Raw genomic sequence first — 19,685 nt, 5'->3', positions numbered from 1 at the left:
AATGCATATAGTCTTCCACCTTACATACATTTCTAGGAGTATTTTCTTGTATAAATATTTATTTCTAATTGAGAGAGGTTGGAACAAAAAACAGGGCTACCTGATCTCATTCAATAATAACTGTTCCAGAATGCAAGGCTGCCATAATGTCAAAAGCTCAAAGGCTAACCTAACCAGGAATTTGCACTACAGCCCTAATATCTTGCCTCCATTCTTTTTTTGTACTGTCCTCAGAGTATGATGTTGGCAGAGCAGTCTAGCATTCTACATCATATCATCACCAGCAGACTTGCTCTAGTTAGCCTGGATGCTGATGTCATAACCAGTGGTCCCATTCCCTGCAGCAGCCATGCAGCTACTACATTTCAAAGTGCCTTGTATTCCCTTTCATGAATGTTAAAAAAGCACTAAAATATCAACTCTATACACAGGCACAACACTGCACATCAGCTGCCTTTCTTCTATTAAATGTTGTCTTTCACCTCAGCCTCTGATAGGGGGCTGATCACTCTATAAACAAAAACAAACACAGCCCCTGAGAGCACTGCTGACATTTGAAATTTCAATACCCTTGATCATGCATAAAGCCAATAAAAACTACAGTTCTGAGCACAATTCCCTGACTTTTAACAATACTGCTCATCCTCACAAGGAGTTACTGCTACTGTGGCTTCTCTTTGGTACAAGGCTCGATTCTCACCTTTGAAGAAAACTGGGTAGGCTTAAGATGGCCCAAAGGGTTGCTAGTTTAGTACTTACCTAAAACACATTGCATCAAGCAGTGATTCAATATTTTTTATATAACTACGGGTATAAGGAAAAGTAATAAGGGGTGCAGAGGGATAGACTCCTGCAACAAGTTTTTTTGTGTGGGTGCGTTTCTTTCACCCGATCAAAGATTTGATTTGTCTGTTACTTTGCATGGTCCTTGTGATCAAGATCAGTGCAAAAAATATGGCTACAAATACCAGGTCACCAATGTCGTTGTTATGCAAAACATAAAACTGGGTTAACTCTGCTAAGTGGTAGATTTACACAATTTCTATAGTTTCAGATTCTGATGAGTCCAACACTTAACCGACCTGACAAGGTAAACTGTCCACCACTCAGTTAAAAGTGATGCCACAGTTTTGGATTTGAAATGTACTTTTGGATAATCAGTGTTGAAAAAAAAGTTAATCTTACAAACAGGCACTTTGGAAACAAAGTGCATAGATCATTTTGATTCTGTCAATGTACTTAATTCTGTGAAAGTGTCACATCTGTTGACTGCAATACACAGTAATTTGATAACAATAAGTGTCTATGTGTTAACATCCAATCACAGAAATCAAGAAGTTTTATACAAGACATAATTTCTAAGCATAGCAATTCACATGACTTAATAAAGAGAAAAATGCAAAGGTTGTGGAAGCCCAAGATAACAAGGTCCATTATGTAATAAAAAATTATATAATGTATATCCAAAAATAAATTTCAATAAAAACATTTAAATTTAATTCTACAAACTAACTTGCATGTTTTCTGATGCAAACAAAAAAGACAGCCAAGTCAGTGAAAAAATTGTGTTAAGTAGCTTAAAGTCTTCCTATACATTTATATGCATACAGTTTTGCTACATTAAACAAATCAACCTTCCTTTGTTAAACCAGTGCAAAATCAAGTCATGTAACAGAAGGACAGTGCTGCAAATGAGTCTGTAAATCAATTTTTGCACACACTGCCATCAAAACAGGTGACCCATATTCAGGACGTGACAACCTTCAGCACACACAAAAGCGACAATCCTATCTGCACATCAAAATTCCACCATCTGAAATTCTACAAAACGTGCATGGATGGCAAGGCTGAGGAACCCTTTCAGGTATGGAGAATGCAGAACAGTGAGGAGGCTGCCCGTTTACATTTATAAGTTTTCTAGTGCTTCCAAAGCCTAGACAGTCTGGTAGCTGTAACAATAAGGACTGTTCATGCTTATTATGCAGTTTAATGCAGTCACTTCTCTTGTAAAGGTAAAACAGGATGCATCTGCTTAGATTTTTACTATGAATAGCAGATGCCTGGTAATCTCATTAAGACCATACTTTTGAAAAAGTACAGTTGTGTAGACTTACCATAAATGTAGATGTTCGATTGTATTCACTGTTGCAGTCATCACCTGTGGGTTATCCCTGCTGTGGTAGCCCTCGGCCAGCCCAAATACCAGAGTCAATGTTTTCCTGCGTCAGCTGCAGTCGCCTGTAGACTGATGTCAGGTCGTCAGTGCTATAAAGCAAGCACAGTAAAGTATGGTCGTGAATTACACAGTTTCTTCACGAAGACTACTACTATATACCAGGGTTGTGGGACTGCCTTCACTGGAATCCTGTTACAGCGGAGAATTGTTTGGTGTTATTGGTAGTGCAATAAAGCAAGGCAGCTGACACCATTACATCAGTTTTTCTTGCTCTAACCAAATAGAAGCCTCAGGAGATGAGACACAGAAGACATGGTGGTGAACAACCATCCCAAGAGGCTTATGTCTCCCAAAAGAAAAAGATATAAGGGAGAAGGAAGGAGGGAAACCAGGACTGCAACAGTGAATACACTCAAACATCTACATTTATGGTAAGTGTACACAACTGTACTACATTCTTCGTGTTTCACTGCTGCAGTCATCATCTGTGGGAAGATTCCCAAAGCTGAAGAGAGGGGTGGCAGGATAGTGAGGAGACCTAGGCAGTAGTAAGGAGGCCCTGAAGTACTGTACATACAAACCCTGCCCTAGCCTTGGGGAAAAGAGGAAGGCAATAATACTTTGTAAAGGTATTGGACAAAGGTCCAGGTGGCAGCTTCCAAGATGTCCCTAGTGGGGACGCCTCTGAGGAATGTTGTGGAAGTGGAGGCTGCCCTAGTGGAATGGGTGCGAACAGACTTAGGGGGAGGTTTCCCATTAAATCTGTAGCAGAAATGGATATAGTGTGATATCCAATTAGAGATAGTCTGCTTGTAGATGGGCTTCGCCTCTGCCCCCCTAAGGCAAAACTGACAAGAAGCTGGTCTGTTTTTCTGAAGAGTTTAGTACGGTTCAGGTGGTATCAGAGCTGCCAATGCATGTCCAGGAAGTGCAGAATTATTTCTCCCTTGTTTGAGGGTTGAGGAAGAAGGTAGGTAGATGAATGGCCTGGTTGAGAGTCACATTAGAAATCACCGTGGGCATAAAGGAGGGGTTAGTCCTACAGGACACCCTCTCTCCATGAAAAATGATGAAGGGCTCAATGGCCATCAGTGCCTGCAGTTCAGAAACCCTTCTGGCTGAAGTGATGACCAGCAAAAAGGCAATCTTTCAAGAGAGGAATTTCAGTTCTGCTGAGGCAGCAGGTTCAAAGGGGGATAAGGGTCAGTTTTTCCAGAACAAAATTAAGGTCCCAGCCTGGTGTGGGAGGCCTAATGTTAGAAGCCCCTCTAAGGAATTGCTTAATCAAAGGGTGAGAGAACAATGGCTGGTCTGTGTTAAACTGAGTAGAAATGGCTGAAGCATGAGTCTTAACCGAAGAAAAGGCGAGACCACTATTCAGTAACTCTGCTAGATATTCCAGGATGAAAAGGACAGCAGGTAGGGATGAACTGGACTCTCTGGCCTGGCACCAGGAGCAGAATCTTTTCCATTTTCCTGCACAAGATCTTCTGGTGCTTAGCCTTCTGGCCTCTGTGAGAATGTCCAGCATCTGTTTGCTTAGCAGGGGCCCTTCCCTTGGGAGTATCAGCCATGCTGACAGCTTGAGAGTCTGCAAGTCTGGGTGCAGCATTTCCCCTCTTGCTTGAGTCAAGAGGTTTGGGATCTGTGGAAGCTGCCAGGGCGAATGAGATGTGAGGCTGCACAGCAGGGGGTACCAATGTTGCCTGGGCCAATCTAGAGCAATGAGGATGGCCTTGAGCCCCTCCTCCCTGATCTTGATGAGTACCTTGGGAACAAGGGGAAGGGGGGGGGGAGGCGTACACAAAGAGAGAGTTCCAAGGGAAGGTTAAGGCATCCACCTTCCATGTTAGGTGGTGAAATTCCCTGGTGCAAAATTTCTTTAGCTGATGGTTGAGGTGTGAAGCAAATAGGTCTACCTCTGGGTTTCCCCACACTTGAGTGACTCTGCGGAAGATTTTTGTCGTGGGGTTGCCATTTGTGGGGGTCCACAATGTGTCTGCTTAAGTAATCTGCCAGGGAGTTGTTGATTCCTGGGAGGTATTGGGCTGTAAGGTGTAATCCCATGGATGAGGCAGTCAGCCAGAGAGGTTCATGGCTAGCCTGCAAAAGGGGTAAGATTGAGTCCCTCCCTGTTTGTTGATGTACCACATTATAAGGAGAACCCCTGGCCTGAGATGAGGCTGGAAGGAGGTCATAGCCTTCTGTACTGCAAGCATTTCCTTCTGGTTGATGTGCAAGGGAAGGTGTTGGGCATCCCAAAGGCCATGGGTGCACCTGCCGCCTAGGTGGACACCCCAGGTGACTTTTGAAGTGTCGGTGGTGAGGGTCTGGACTGTTAGGCAGTGGATGAAGGACCCCAGTTCTTGGCACATGCCTCTGCCCTTATACAGGGGATCAGGGGGAGGGAGGTCTTCAGAGGTTGAGAATGTTGGCACCAAAGGTTCCTTAGGTACCACTAAAGTTTCCTCATGTGCAGTCTGGCCAGAGGAATCAGAAGGATGCAAGAAGCCATGTATCCCAAGGTTTGCAAGAACTTCATTGCTGTGAGTTGACTTTGGGATGCCAGCTGAGTAAAGTAGAGAGACAGGAATTTGTTTCTCTGGGGTTAGGAAGGCCATTTGGGATGCTGTGTCCAGCAGAGCTCCCAGGAAGATGATACTCCTGGAAGGAGTCTGCTTTGATTTCCTCTGATTGATGGTGAATCCCAAGGAAGTGAGGAGGGTTTTTACGAAGAGTAAGTCCTGCAGGAGCGTTTCTTTGCTCTCTGCTTGGATGAGGCAGTCGTCCAGACATAAATAAATCTGAATGTTTTTCTGTCTGCAGAATGCTATGGGAGGGGGCAGGCATTTGGTGAAAACCCTGGGAGCAGTAGATAAGCCAAAGGGAAGAGCAGAGAATTGAAAGTGTTGTAAGCCTGCTCTGAAACGCAGGAATTTTCTTGCAGGACTCCCTTATAGGGATATGGAGGTATGCATCTTTTAGGTCCAGGGTCACTAACCAGGAATTTGCTGTCAGCATAGGCAGCAGCTGCTGCAAGGTTAGCATTTTGAATTTGGGGACCACCAGGGAGGTGTTCAGAATGGATAGATCCCGGATGGGGCGCCAAGTGCTCTCCTTTCTGGGAACAAGGAATAGCCTGAAATAGAATCCTTTGCCTGCTTGATCTGTGGGAACAGGTTCTACTGCCCCCTGGGATATGAGGGTTTGGACTTGTTTTATTCCGTCTGCCCAGTGACTTGGAGGTAAGTCTGGGTACCCTTTGGGGATTGGGAGTGTGTAGAAATTGAATTTGTATTCCTGAAAAATGATCTTTAAGACCCATTGGTCCTTGGTTACAGACAGCCAATTTTCTTTGCAGAGGGACAGCCTTCCTCCGAGCTTTTGGGTGATGGAAGGGCAGAGGGGGGAAGGGAGTCACTGAGAGTTTTTGCCATAGAGGGATGGCTAAGAACTCCCTGCCTTAGAGGCGGATGTGGTCCACTGTTTGGTTCTCTGTTGTCCCTGCTGTAGGGACCTGGGTGGTCTTTCACTGTGAGGCTTGGCTTGCCCTTGTCTGCTAGGGGCAGGAAAGGACCAGTGCTTAGAGGGGAAAGTTCCTGCTGAATCTAGGAGGTTGAACTTGAAAGAAAACTTTTACTGTTTGCATAGATTTTGCTTTGTCTTCCATTTTCTTAAGCACCTCTTCTGCTTTTTCCCCCAAACAAGCAGTCAATTAACTTAGACTTGACATGATCAGGTAGAGGTTGTTCCTTCAACCATGCATGGTTCCAAATGACAGATCCAGACACTGCTGCCCTGCTAGAGGCTTCTAATGCATCACATTCACAGTGTAAAGAATGCTTAGTCACTTGACAAGAGGAGTGCAATAAATCTGCTAGCTCCTTAGAATTGGCAGTCAGGAAAAGTAGAAATCTTTTTGCTTTAATAGTTCCAAAGTGTGCTGTTTATATTTTAACATATGGAACTGACAGTTGAGAGCTCTGATGGCTAAGGTTGCAGAGGTGCTCTGGCCTCTTTATCAGAAGGAGTAGGGTTCTTTGCTGAACTCGCCCTGTCTCTTTTGGGGCCCTGTGTAATGACCTCCGGGTCTCGGTACAGGAATTTGTGGGTGGCTGTTACCCTGTAATACCTATCAGGCTTACTGAGAGCAGGAGGAAGGGCATCCAGGGCTAAACTGGATTCAAGGAAGACATCATCCACCACATCTAAAACAGGGGGGATGGCAAGAGCTCTGTGCTGAGGAAGGTCTAGAAATTCTCTTCGCCTTTTCTTGGATTGAGGGAAGTCCTGAGTTTCCCACTGGAAATGCTCCCTGAGGATATGGAGGGTTTCCCCAAAGGAAAAATCTTCTGGTGGGGAGGCAGAAGGGATTCATTCCTCTGCATCTGAATCCTCATAAGCAATAAGAGGGTGCTGAGTCTCTTCCAAGTCTGAATAATCTGATTCCTCAGAATCCTGTTCTGTCAATAATTCTGGAGAAGGAAGTATTTTTCTTTTAGAAAAGAGGCCCGACTGTCCTGATAAGGGAAATAAGATCTTCTGCCATCATAAGGTTCTGGGCCTGGTGGAGGGGTGGGAGGAAAATGGTGGCTAGAGGAAGATTTTCTAGGGGTGGCCTGGCTTCTAGGCCTAAGAGAAGTCACTGGTCTGAGATTAGCGGTAGTCGGGTGTGAAGATGTCAGTTTCTGATAGGAATCGGTAGTGAAAAGGACATCCTCGGAAGCCGGTACCTGCCTAGCAGCTATGGACCCAACCAAGGCAGAGACACAGCCAAAGGTTCTGAAGACGAAGATTTCTACGGCATAACAGACTCCGAAAAGGTCTCATAGAGGCCTGCATGGCAATCGCATCGGGCATCAGGGGCTGCGATAGTACCTCACTGAATTCCAGAGTTCTGATGACCTGTTTAACAAAGGAGTCGTTGAAGGCTTGGCCTTGTGAGGTCTGTCTCTATCCTTATCATTATGCTTTTTCGGAGGTTCTGCTGATGGCTGGCTAACCGACGCCATATGAGAAGCCGGAGGACGAAAATAGCCATCAAGAAAAAGAGCTCTCTGACGAATAGTTCTCGCGTTAAAGAGGGCACAGAACTGACAGTGGGTAACGACGTGGTTTGGGCCTAAAGAAGTAACGCAGTAAGAATAGAAGCCTCAATGTGGAATTTGCCTTCCACAGGCAAGACAATTGTTAACTTTTTTGGACATTGGTTAGTGCAAGAAAGAGAGATCCCCAATGGTGTACTTAGCTTTAGACGTTTTCAGCTGTGATCCGAACTCTGGTACTGACCGACTGGCACACTTGCGAACTGCTTCTGCTATGGGCTCCACGGCTAGAAAGACTGATGTAATGGCGTCAGTTGCCTTGCTTTATATTACTGACGACCTGACATTAGTCTACAGGTGACTGCAGCTGACGCAGAAAAACACTGACTCTGGTATTCGGGTCGGCCGAGGGCTACCACAGCAGGGATAACCCACAAATGATGACTGCAACAGTGAAACATGGAGCACATCAAATTTTCTCAAAATAAAGTGATACACGATTTCTGACATGTGAAGGGCCCACAGAGATGCAGGTGTAGGTTTATGACCCGGTTATAAGACTCCCACACATCTTAATTTGTCAGTGAACAGTGAGATGGAATAAGCTCCTCAAAAATTGAAACTGATGAATGCAATTTTCCTGGAATTATAATAGCAGTAGCCATTTTTTTAACATTAAAATAATGCTAGTTCAGACAGAACAAAGCAGCTGAAATTATACAAATATTTTCTCATAAAAAATGAATGCAACACCTCCATTTATGGTGCATTCAGCTAAAAAGCTGCTAATTTCCTGGTGTGTAGGCAAAGAATAGAAGGTGTGTCTCCAAGGAGAAGTGACCCTTCACGGAGGAAGTAGAGAAGCTGGAATTGTAGCATCATCACAATCGCCCAGACTTTAAAGTACAGATAAAGCTGTTGGAAACAGATCAAGATTTAGGATCAACCTACTAAAATGGGGTCTAAATGGGTCTACTACAACAGCAAAGAAGAAAGGATCTGTAACTGTAACATGCTCCTCAGCCTCTACTGTTAACATCACCACACCAATCAATCATCTGAGCAATCAATTCTAGCAACCACTGACTTATGACAGTTGTGCCTTGCCCTGTACTCCAAAGACTGCCACACATTGCCACTGGATACAAATGGAGAAACATGCAATGTTCTTTATATGGCAGCTCCAAGAAGGGGACTACTAGATGGCCAAAGTGGTTCTATATTACACAAGCAAATGTTCTCAGCAGACACTTTGAACCTTGGTTTCCTGCAGGGTTTGACAAGTTGTTCCATTTGCTGAAAATGTTTATAGCCATACATGAACTTCAAGCAACTGCAGAATTCATCACAACTTTATTCAAAGCAGCACTCTGCAAAAGAGGCTTAGGCGATAAACAGAGGACTGGAACTTGTACTGAATTCTGATCGTATAGTTGAAAAGGTCTGCAAAAAATCTGAACAATATCTGGTCTCTGACCTGAACTCAGATATGAAGGGGACCACAGATGTAGGCAACACAGTGGAGAAGAATGTCTAATCTTCTGTGCTATTTGATGCCATGACAAAAATTCACTATTATAATGCATAAAATGCATAGCAAAAGGGCTGGTAGAGTAGTATTTTGGCTTTAACATTTCATAAAGATATCAGACTTCTTAAGAAGTCTTTTTTTTTTTTTTTTTTTTGTTCAGTTTTGTTTTGCACTGATGCAACAGTGTCTGGTAATACAGAAATGTATACGATGATCACAACGATATTGTATGCTTGACTTAGGAATGCATGCAACAGGTTATATTTGGGAGGTTACACCTTTACTGGTTTTGTAAGTAACAGCTAGAATTACTTATAAATGAGTTTACAACAATATTTTTGGAGGGAATCAATTTTTGTTACCTTTCCAATGTCCCTGATTTTGCAAATATGCGTGCGCTCGTGCGCGCACACACACACACACACACACACACACACACACACACACACACACACACACACACACATAAAAAAACAAAAAAAAATCTAACTGGTAGCAAAAATGCAGCAATGTAAAGAAAACGTTTGAAATACTCAGGAAAAAACAGAAAGGAATGACAATGCAGTAATTTTTTCCCCTCTTAGTGTTAGTATGTAACCCACATTTAAGTTTAAATGCTCTGCTAACCAATAACAATATAGCTTTAGAAAAAACAAAGTGATTTTTTTTTATCATCTGTTGAAAAAATCATATTGATACTCATAGAAAAACTGCTCCTTCCTAATCCACATCATTGACCACAGGCCAGATCTTAAGACTGTATGTGGTGTACGACAGTCCGCATTGCTGAACAATGGACAATAAATAGTTGTGGAGAAATGCAGTTTTGTGACTAAGACAATGGTATACACTACTCTTTTAGTGTACTGACCTGCACTTAACCCACTGATGAGGGCTCGCAATATTACATTTAACAAACGCATACTCACCATTTCAGCTTTTTTCTAAGCAAGTGAATATGCACTGCTTCCCATTTTTCCATGCTCGGAAAAACCTTGCATCCAGCTGTTACTGTTTAACTACCCTGTACGCATTTGACAGACCTTTAGGGAACTCAAAATGGCAAATACTGGATGAAAGATTTGTTTAAGCCCAAATGGATATCAGGCAAGTAACAAATTCCCACTTTCTCCCATACCAGCTTGAATCAGGGAGTACACATCTGTTGCATCTAACACTGGGAGTCCCCTACAGTGAAGTAACTGCTGAATCCTAAGAAGCAGCATCAAGTTTTGCAGGAGACTGCAGCTGCAGAAAGGCCAACAGGTGAAAGTTCAGAAAGTCAAATCATGTAGCATTACAATGCCAAAAGAAGCTCAGCTCTTGGAGTAATAGCTCAAACATTACCGCTTGCAGAAGGTGAGAACAACCAGCTAAGTGGCTGTAACACAGATATCCACAATGCAGACAGTTAAAGCACACACTGAATGCACAGCCCCCTGAAAGGAGCATTTTTTAATGAGCTGCATGATGGGAAAATGTAACAGTTCCCAATCTATCTGATGGAAAAGCTGTTCCATCTTCTGTAACACATGCCTCCTCCTAACATAAAAGATGAGTTTAGAGGGCACATCTGAGGTGGAACAAATTTTTTCTTCTTGTTTCTGCCTTTAGCAAAAAAAAAAAAAAAAACTGTAAGGACTTGATTTAAGGAAAATTCAGAAACCTCTCAAGAGGAAATATAGACTGGACCGGACAACTACTTCATGTGCAGCACACAAGGTTCCATTACAAATAAGGGTCTAAAGTTTCAGGATCCTGCAAGCTTAGTTGACTGCCATATTATCAAAAAGCATTTTCTGTGAGGCAAATTTCAGAGATGTTGAACAACCACCCTAAAACAGGGTACAGACCAGAGAATGTTAATTATGAAACTCCTGCTAAAAAGGAGAAAAGGGGTATCTTCTAAAATGAGTGAAGCTGTCAAACCCTTTTAAAAGGCTGATGAACTAGCCCCCACTCAGGACCACAGGCTTACCCGTCAACAAGTTTACAATGGCCATAAATGCAAACAGCCAAGTGCCTTAACCATGGAATAACATAAACTCAAATCACAGAGGTGTTGAACAGCTCAGAACAACATGCAAACTGATCAAATGAAATGGCAGAGGATCTCGATCTGCCCAGACACAGAACATCTTTCACTTATTGTAATACATCTGGATGAAATGAAGGCTGTCTTGCAGCTTTGATAATTTCCAAGACTCTTTCTGGAAGGTCTGAAGGGAGAAGAAGGTTTCAGGTCACAAGTCATGCTGTTACGTGGTGCCAATTGCTGCTCACTAACCCAGTAGAGAGGAGGCTTCCTCAGCTTGTACTGAGGAAGTTTCCTGAACCACCAGGAGTTTGACAGCTTGACATTACATCCTTATCAGCCATCACATGGCTGAGTGTTGAGCTTTTTTTCAAAGGAACAGTGGGAAGAAATACAGGTATCTTGCCTGCAACTGGAAGGAAAATACATCCACTTCATCTTCCCCTTGCCTTGCTGAATTAAGAAAAACAGGAAGTGACTGCTTTCTCACCAGTACAGAGAGGTCAGTCTCCAGGGTACCTCACTGTAGGTCTTTGACAAGAAAGGATGCCCAATTCTTCAGCTCCAGGGCAGGGTTGGAATCCACCAGCTCTAGGGTAGGAATGGAATCCACCAGCATGTGAATCTCTCTCAGAATGTAAAACTCTAATGGTGACGCATTTCTGTGTGGCCAAGTGCCAGACGTGGACTGCAAATGTGCCACACTGCTCACATATTCCATCAAGGACATGCTGTCAACAGAGCTGAAGAGGCGCTGATTTTAGCTCTCTGGAGCCTTCAGGGTGAAAACGTTTATCTGAAACTTCAATTAGTTTGTGATTTGTTTGCAGCCTCACTCTACTAGGGATCAAACTTCACTGAACCACAGAGGAAAGAGGTTCTCCAACCTGCCAGCAAAGCATCAGCAGTAAGAAATTATAGCAGACTGCTTTGGGTTTAAATGGAGGAAGAGAAGGTTAATACTGAGATTGCAGTTGTGATATTACACCACTCCAAAGCCTGGCAACAGCGTCTGAAACCGAGACATGACTGGTGAGAGAGTGATGACAGTCACTGACAACTTGGGAGTCCACTGCAATATATGCATCCACAAGGAATCAAAAGGCACTATTAAGACTGCATCTTTTATTAGGCCCAAGAAGGCCTGAACCAGGACACTGTTGCAGCCTCACCTAGTCTGACAAGTCTACCACGGACTCAATTCTCTTTCTGTTCAGAAAATGACTGACACAACTGAAGACCGTCCAATTCTCGCTAATGAAGACAGTCCTCTGTGATGGGCTTATACAATGCTTTTGTTCCTATGTGTTACTTTCCTCCGTGTCTGATAACTGATATCTCTCAACATTCCCTATATTGTAGGGACACTCCCCTACTGGTTTCTCAACATTTTGCACTGTCCGACTGGGATTTTGGGAGAATAACAATAATCATACAGAATATTATATCCATAAAGCAGCAGAAAATATTGTAAGAACTAAGCCAACATGGGAATGGAGAAACGAGACACTGCCAACAGGGATGACTGCAATTCCAGATTCTGTGCTGCTGCTCACAATTCCACTGAATTCTGGGTAGATGTGAGGTGGAAACACCCATCATGTTTTGGAAGGTGGGAGGAACCACAGAGAGACACTAAAAGAACATGCAAACTCCACACAGGCATTGGGAAAGTGGTCAAGAGCAAACTCTACACTTTGTGTTTGGGAGGTGAAGACCTTACCCATTATGCCAAAAAAGTGTCACACGTATTGAAGATAGCCACCATTAACTTTGCTGACGCCATAAAGGGATAAAGCCTTGACAACCAGAGCACAATTAGTGGCTCAGGAGCCTGATTGTACAAGCAGGGAGAATGGGTGTGCATATCCTCGGAGAGGAGGGGATTGTGTTGGAGGTAGGTAGATCTCTCATGTTCACACGGAGGCCAGACATTGTGAGAAAACTATAGGGTTGTTGAAGGTGGAAGCACCTGGGGGGCATGTTCACTTAAGGCCTGGGTGGATGTACTTCCTAGACTGCTTCTTGGATTCACTGTTGGTCTTTGGCAGGGAACCTGCAACTTTGGCCTCAAGAAGTAAACAAATAACAGGCACTTATGCGAGATATGTACATGGCACAGATCAAGCACAGGGAAACTTGCGCATGAAGTTGCTATATCTCTGCAGCTATGGTCTGGCAGTCAGTACAAATGACTACAGCTACGTGCTGTTAATCAGCTGCTTCCTTGCCCAGGGTACAGGGTCTTGCTCCTTCATCCTCCATTTGCCAACTGTGCAAGTCACTTAGCCAGAAAGTGATCATGGGATGCCCTGAAAAGAGATCATTTGTCCAGTGGGTTTACCCAGTCAACAAATAAAAATAAAAAGTAAAGCTACAGCTCAAACTGATAACTGGAAAGATTAAAAAAAAGGCAAATAAAACACAGCCAGTCCACAAGGACCAAGCACAACTAAACAAAAAAAAAATAAATAAAACGGACCACCAAGGTCAATTGCTCCACTTTATTCAGACACACAAAAAGTAAACGAACTAAGCGCTTTCGCCAGATGCCAAGTCTAGCTTCATCAGTCATTTGGTTAAACATCAAATTAAGATCCAATCACAGGTAATGTGTTTGTGACGTCATACAATTGTCATTTCACATTTAAAGAAACAGTTCATAAAGCCTGTCCATACAATTGTTACAAATTCTACACAATAGTTAAAACATTGTCAACTCTCACTATCAATTACTATATGGGTGAAAATGAAACAAAACATTATAATAAACATTAAAAAACTTTAAAACCCTTATATAAATGTAAATATATAAACTTATATGGTCAACAAAGTAATATGTGTGTATAAAGCACAAACTGTGCTAGATCATGTTAGCCCTAAGTTTAAAAATGGGCATCAGGGTAATGCTATCCTTTAACCCTGGTGAAGTCAAGGCATTTAACCTAAGCTGCCATTGTACTTCCATAGTTTCTACCTCAAGATTAATGTCTCCCCCTCTTTCACTAATACATTATCTACAACAAAGAATAAAAATGTTTTGAAATTCATACAATGTTGACTTAAAATGACTAGGTATTTATTTAAAAACTTATTTGATATTTAACCAAATGACTCTGATGAAGCTGGACTTGGCATCTGGCGAAAGCGCTTAGTTTGTTTGTTTTTTGTGTGTCTGAATAAAGTGGAGCAATTGACCTTGGTGGTCCATTTTATTTTTTATTAAAAAAAAGGCATTTCAAAACCCAAGTGTTTAGACACAATATGGGCATGACCTCACAGACAGTCACCATCAGAAACTTGTGTAAGTCACTGAAGTCTGCAATGGAAAGAAAGTATCCTATCCATTTTGAAGTGTGAGTAAAATCCTGGCCTCATTCTAAAGGAAGGCAAGCCTGTGTAAATCATGCGAGGAGAACTCTGTGTCTATTGATAAAATCTGCTGAGACACATTGGTCTCGAACCACAACCCTCTTTAGATGAGGGCTTAAAAGCTTTAAGATATGACCATATATGAGCAAATGGAGAACCTACCAGACTTTTCTGACTATTCTTCAAGCTGAAGCAATCTCAGAGAAATATTCAATGTACTAAAGTCATCAGTCACCCTCCTGAAAGACATCCACCCAAGCCCACACTGGCAGCAGCATTGCCCGGCTTCTTTTCTTCCCTTAAAAACTGGCCTGGCATGAAGCAAACAAGTTGATGAGAGAAATCACAGCGATTCTCCATAACCATCAAAGCTACATTTACTGACATCTGATTACTGGGAAAGTCTGAGTGGGGTAGGTGCCCATTTTCAGGTGAAGCCTGTGAAGAAAAGCTCCAAAGTGTTACAAAAAAATTTAAGAACAATAATTTTACAATCTTCAACAATAATGCAAAAACATCTATAGTTTAAACAATTGTACCAAATTAGACATAATGTGAATACATTGGTTAAGAACAGATAAAACTTAATTACAGTGATTTAATATTTAGAGACATTTTTAACAAGTTTGGTTAGTATAATACAAACAGGAAGTGCAATATGAAGAGTGAGGGAAAAAAAGCTGGGTTATAGCATATTTAGACAGTGAGTCAGGGGAGAGAAACTAACTGAAGTAAGGAAGTGAGTGAAGAAGTGAGAATAAGAAGGTGTTGGGTATGAATAGATACTAATGCCCTCTTCTGGAGATGCTTCTTCACGCTCTGGGAAATCTGCCCAAACAAAGTCTACAGAGGGGGCACCCATGATGGCTTGCCTAAAGTTTTATGAAGACCCCCTAAATGCAGTAATCTACAGGCACATACAAGAGCATGTTGCCCTAGAAACCATGATGTTAGTAGAATGAAATTTACAGCAGACCACATGGAAGTCCACTGCTGATGCAGAGAGGTAAAGGTCTTAACAAGCTTTTCTCAGACCACAGAATCAGGAGTGGCTGAAAGATTTTCTATTATCTGCACTAACAGACAGGACTCTCATCTGAGAAGATGAGACAGACAATAGGGTTCCAAGTCCCAACATAACAATCTTTAACACACTTTCCTTTTGAAGAAGCTGGATTACACCCCCCTTAAACTATCCATAACCAAAAGTGCCAAATTCAGCCCGGTAAACTAACTTGCTTGCATCATAGGTTCACAGGTAGGTACTAGGCTATTGACTCCAGGGCCTATATAAGCCTAGCCAAATGGTACCCTGGCTTTTGCCACCCCAAAAAATTATTTTCCTGTGCCCCTGTCAAGCAGAGCCACAGAAGTGATCCCCGGGGTGAATTTCCTATCTCCCATCCAATCATCAAGATTTTTCTTGAAGAGTGCTAATGAGGAGCTTTGTTTGATATAGATAGGTAGTTTGTTCCAGAGTATGGGAAGTCTCTGAGACAGGAATCATAACTTTACAATTACAGCTCTACTGAATCTCTACACAGCTTCCATGGTAGTAACTATTTATTAATATTTTCCCATGAATATACACAAACATGTACATTTATTTCCTGCCTGGCATCTTTTTCTGTTGACCAACTCATCCATTTGGTACCAGCAGCAACAAAAAGGCCAAGACTCCTTCATTTTAAACACAATATAGTCCCTTATCACAACCTAAAATCATAAGCATTTTAGACAATTGTATGTTATATCCAGAAACTCCAGACAGCAATCCTTCCAAGTTTTCCTTAAACCTATCTGCATGTGACTAAAAACAGTTTCAAATGTCTCTAATACTACTTCACATCTCCAACAATGTACATCTATTTTTGGGAACATTCTCCTCAACCTACGGAGAATATAAAAAATTTGTGGAGCTGTTCCCAAAAATCCTAAACTGCCATGACTTCGTAGCATACCCAAGTAACACACAAATCCATTTACAAATTAATTTATTCACTTCCATGTTTAGCACAGCACTCCATTCTCACCTAACCTTCTCTGTGATCTCTAATCATTTTAATTCCATTAAAGATTTACCTGCCTTACTGTTTAGCACAGCACTCCATTCTCACCTAACCTTCTCTGTGATCTCTAATCATTTTAATTCCTTTAAAGATTTACCTGCCTTACCTATTAGGCCCTTTAACCACTGAACTATTACTTCTATCTTCTAATATTGCGCTATTTCATGTAGAGATGCCTCCAACAGCTCTGTCAAAACTACAGTCACTGCTGTGCTGATCAGTCCTTCAAACAATCCTCAAACATTTGGAAGCCCACATCTTTCACTCATTTCCAGTAACTCCAATTACCATCCACTTTTACTTAATCCCAACATATTATTTCAGTATTCCTAGCCTGCCAATTAAGCAAACACTCTTCTCTGGAAGACGGAGTTTACAGGATTTTGTAAGTAACAAGTGTAGCTGATTAAGCAACTTGCCATAATACCAGCTGTTACAATGTCGTCAGTGTTGCAGTCAAAACACTAAGGATCTCTGCCACATGTTGAATGCAATGTCTGGCCCGAGTATCAGAGCTGAGCATGCTTCCTTTGCTGCCAGATCGATATCCCCTCATCCTGGATGCCCACACGTACACAGGTGAGATCCACCTGTGCCACATTTGATTCTTCTTCCTCACTGGTCATTGCTTAGCACAGACAATGTCAGTGCTGAAAGATTCCTAAGGGAAGGGTCTGTGATCTGGAGAATCCCAGCACTCCTGGGGAGGCAAAACAAGGAGACAAGAGGGACAAATGAGCAAGGATAAAGATGGAGGGAAGGTGAAGAGGAATGTTGTACACCCTCACCCTAAAGTATCTCAAGCAGTGCAATGGATGCAGGGAGGGAATCAGGGTGCATCAGTGACCACAAAAACATCTATTATGTTAAGATACCTATAGAACTGCATTATGTTCCTCATGTAGGTTACTACTGCAGCTGTAAGCTCTCCCAGTCAGAAATAAGGGGGGGTGTCTCCCTGCCTCAAAACATAACAATACAGTGCATTATCCATTTAGAGTTTCTGTTACTGATTGCCCTTCTTTGTTGTTTGCAAAGGAGACAAAATTGTTCTGACCTCCTTGTGGCTTTAATTCTACCAGTACAGTACAGGACCAATAGCATCCTTGCCCATACTTGGACAGTTGCCCAATAAAGATGCAGACACAGGTCACGAATAAGGTATCCACTGTCCAAGCTAACCAGTATGGTTATCTGCAGAATTTCCTTAGCTGTTTGTTGCTTGAAGATGCAAAGAGCTCTAACTCTGCAACACCCTGTCTACTCTGAGTTCTAGGAAGGTCTCCCCACATATCACTCACTCAACTGGACCTGCTAGGGTGCTCAACTGATCTGCCATGGAGATCTCCTGTGCTGGTATGCAAGTACTCTTCAGCAGAATATTGCTCAGTGCCTGCTCCCAGGCCTGCATGGCCAGCCTGCAGCAGTAATAACAGCACGTTCCTCCAGACTGTTTAGGCAGCACATACCTGTGGTGCTGTCTCTGGTGACATTCAGTGTCCCAGGTTTCCAGAATGTCTGGAATGCACTGACAGCTTGTACAACAGCCATCATTTCTTTGTTGCTTACATATAATTTCTCCTCCATGGGATGTAAATCGAGGTCCAAAGTGTGGGCACTCCAACTGTAGCTGAAGAGTCCATGGTCAGGGACTGTCTGACAGTAGCTTGTTTGAAGGGCATGCCTCATTCTTTTGCAGTTGTTGCATTCATCACTTCAGTTCCCCCACACACACAGGGCAAGACTGGTATGATGCCCTCCAGGGACTATTTTTCTAACATGTCCTGAAGGCAGTCAGGGAGCCTGCTTTCTCCTACTGTAGGTAAGCTTGGTTTGTACTGGTATTCAGCAGTGTCCCCAGGATGATGCCTTGCAGGCTGGAGACGAGCTGGACTTCTAATCCATAAGACAGAAGCCCAGTCTGTTGAGATAATACAGGGTATACTCCAGTATCCCCTGCATCTGTACTGGGCAACTGTCCAAGTATGGAAAAATATAGGTGTCTTAGTCCTGAACTGTGCTATCACAGAGTTTAGACATTTTGCAAAAACTTGGGACACAACAACTATACCAGAGAGCAAGGAGGTATAAAGTGGAACTGATGGTCCTGACACAAATCTCAGATAATGCCCAAGTTCCTTTAAATTATGGATAAGAAGGATGGCATCTTTAAGAATTAGCACAACCAGGAGAGCCTGAGGGCCCTGGACTGATAGAAGAATGTCTGAAACCTTGAAGATATTTAGAAACTTTACTCTTGACAAATCTAACACGGGTTTCCAGAATTCTTTCTGGCTAAAAGGAACAGCCTTGAAAAGAATCCTTTTGCTTCTTGCCCAGAGGAAGCAGGTTCTGTGGTTCCCTATGCTAACATTTCTGCCAGTATTTGACTAGCAAGCTGTTCTTGTCTTTTAGAATTAATTGCAGACTACTTTTTAGAGTTATAACCAGAAACTGAAATTTGCAACCACTGTAGACATTTTTTAGGATGCACTAGTCTGCAGTTTTGTCTAACCAATTTGGACAGGTGGTGGAAAAGACATTTTTTAGGATGCACTAGTCTGCAGTTTTGTCTAACCAATTTGGATAGAAGGTGGAAACTGCCACAGTCACAGCTACTGCCTGTTGGGACCTGAGCCCTGTGGGCCAATCCCATGGCTTTCCTCTGTCTCATTGCTGCCATTTTCTCATGTGCATGTGTGGCCTTTTTACGCGATGATTGTTTATATTTATCTTACCTCTGGTAGTAAGGGTCTTGTTTGGAGAGAGAGTTTTCTTTGTATTCTTGAATACAGTGGTGTGGTGAAACATGCATCAGTATCTATAGTTTTCTCTTTGTCCTCCAGTCTTTTCAAAATACTGTAGGAAATATGTCAGTATAACAATTTCTTATCTGGCTAGGACAGTTTTTCAAGCAAAACAATCTCCCGAAAACTGATCCCATAACAGCAGTCCTACATGTTGCATCCACAGTATCAGTACCATATTTTAAGGTGCATTTTCCCATTTGTAAAGCAGTCTGGACCTGGCTGAGGATAGAAGCCTTCAAGGTTTCAACCTGCAGTTCCCTACAATTATACCATGGTTGCTAGTATCCACAGAAAAGCACAAACATTTTAACCACACACAAGGCAAGGTTGGAGCTTGCCTTGTGTGTGGTTAAAACGTTTGTGCTTTTCTGTGGAATCTAGTCTGTTTTTTAGGCAAGGATGGCTTCTGGCTGTGGGCTTGCCTCACAAATATTGTTTTCGAATGATGAAACAAATGGAAATGATGGAGCTCTTACAGCCCTTATTCAACAACTTTCTCAGAAACTGGATTCCTTGGCTTTGGAAGTGCAGAATTTTAGGAATAACCTTCCTAGTAATCCTATGTCTTCCCTGGATTCTCATGTTTTGGCTGGCAGCAGTGGTATACAAAACAACAGGGGTATTATTGCGGAGCAAGGACATGTTAA

General features: G+C 42.5%; 1 protein-coding gene across 1 annotated transcript in view; it reads right to left on the bottom strand.

Annotated features, from left to right (window-relative positions):
• PES1 (pescadillo ribosomal biogenesis factor 1) overlaps nt 1-19,685 on the bottom strand; it is a 773,399-nt gene that overhangs the window by 14,562 nt on the left and 739,152 nt on the right. The gene's annotated exons all lie outside the window — the stretch shown is intronic.

The sequence above is a fragment of the Protopterus annectens genome, chromosome 4.part0 (genome assembly GCF_019279795.1).
Source record: "Protopterus annectens isolate FY-2018-M chromosome 4.part0, PAN1.0, whole genome shotgun sequence".
In the NCBI taxonomy this organism is placed as follows: Eukaryota; Metazoa; Chordata; order Ceratodontiformes; family Protopteridae; genus Protopterus; species Protopterus annectens.
The sequence above is the reverse complement of the archived record's forward strand: the minus strand, read 5'-3'. Positions and strand labels throughout refer to the sequence as shown.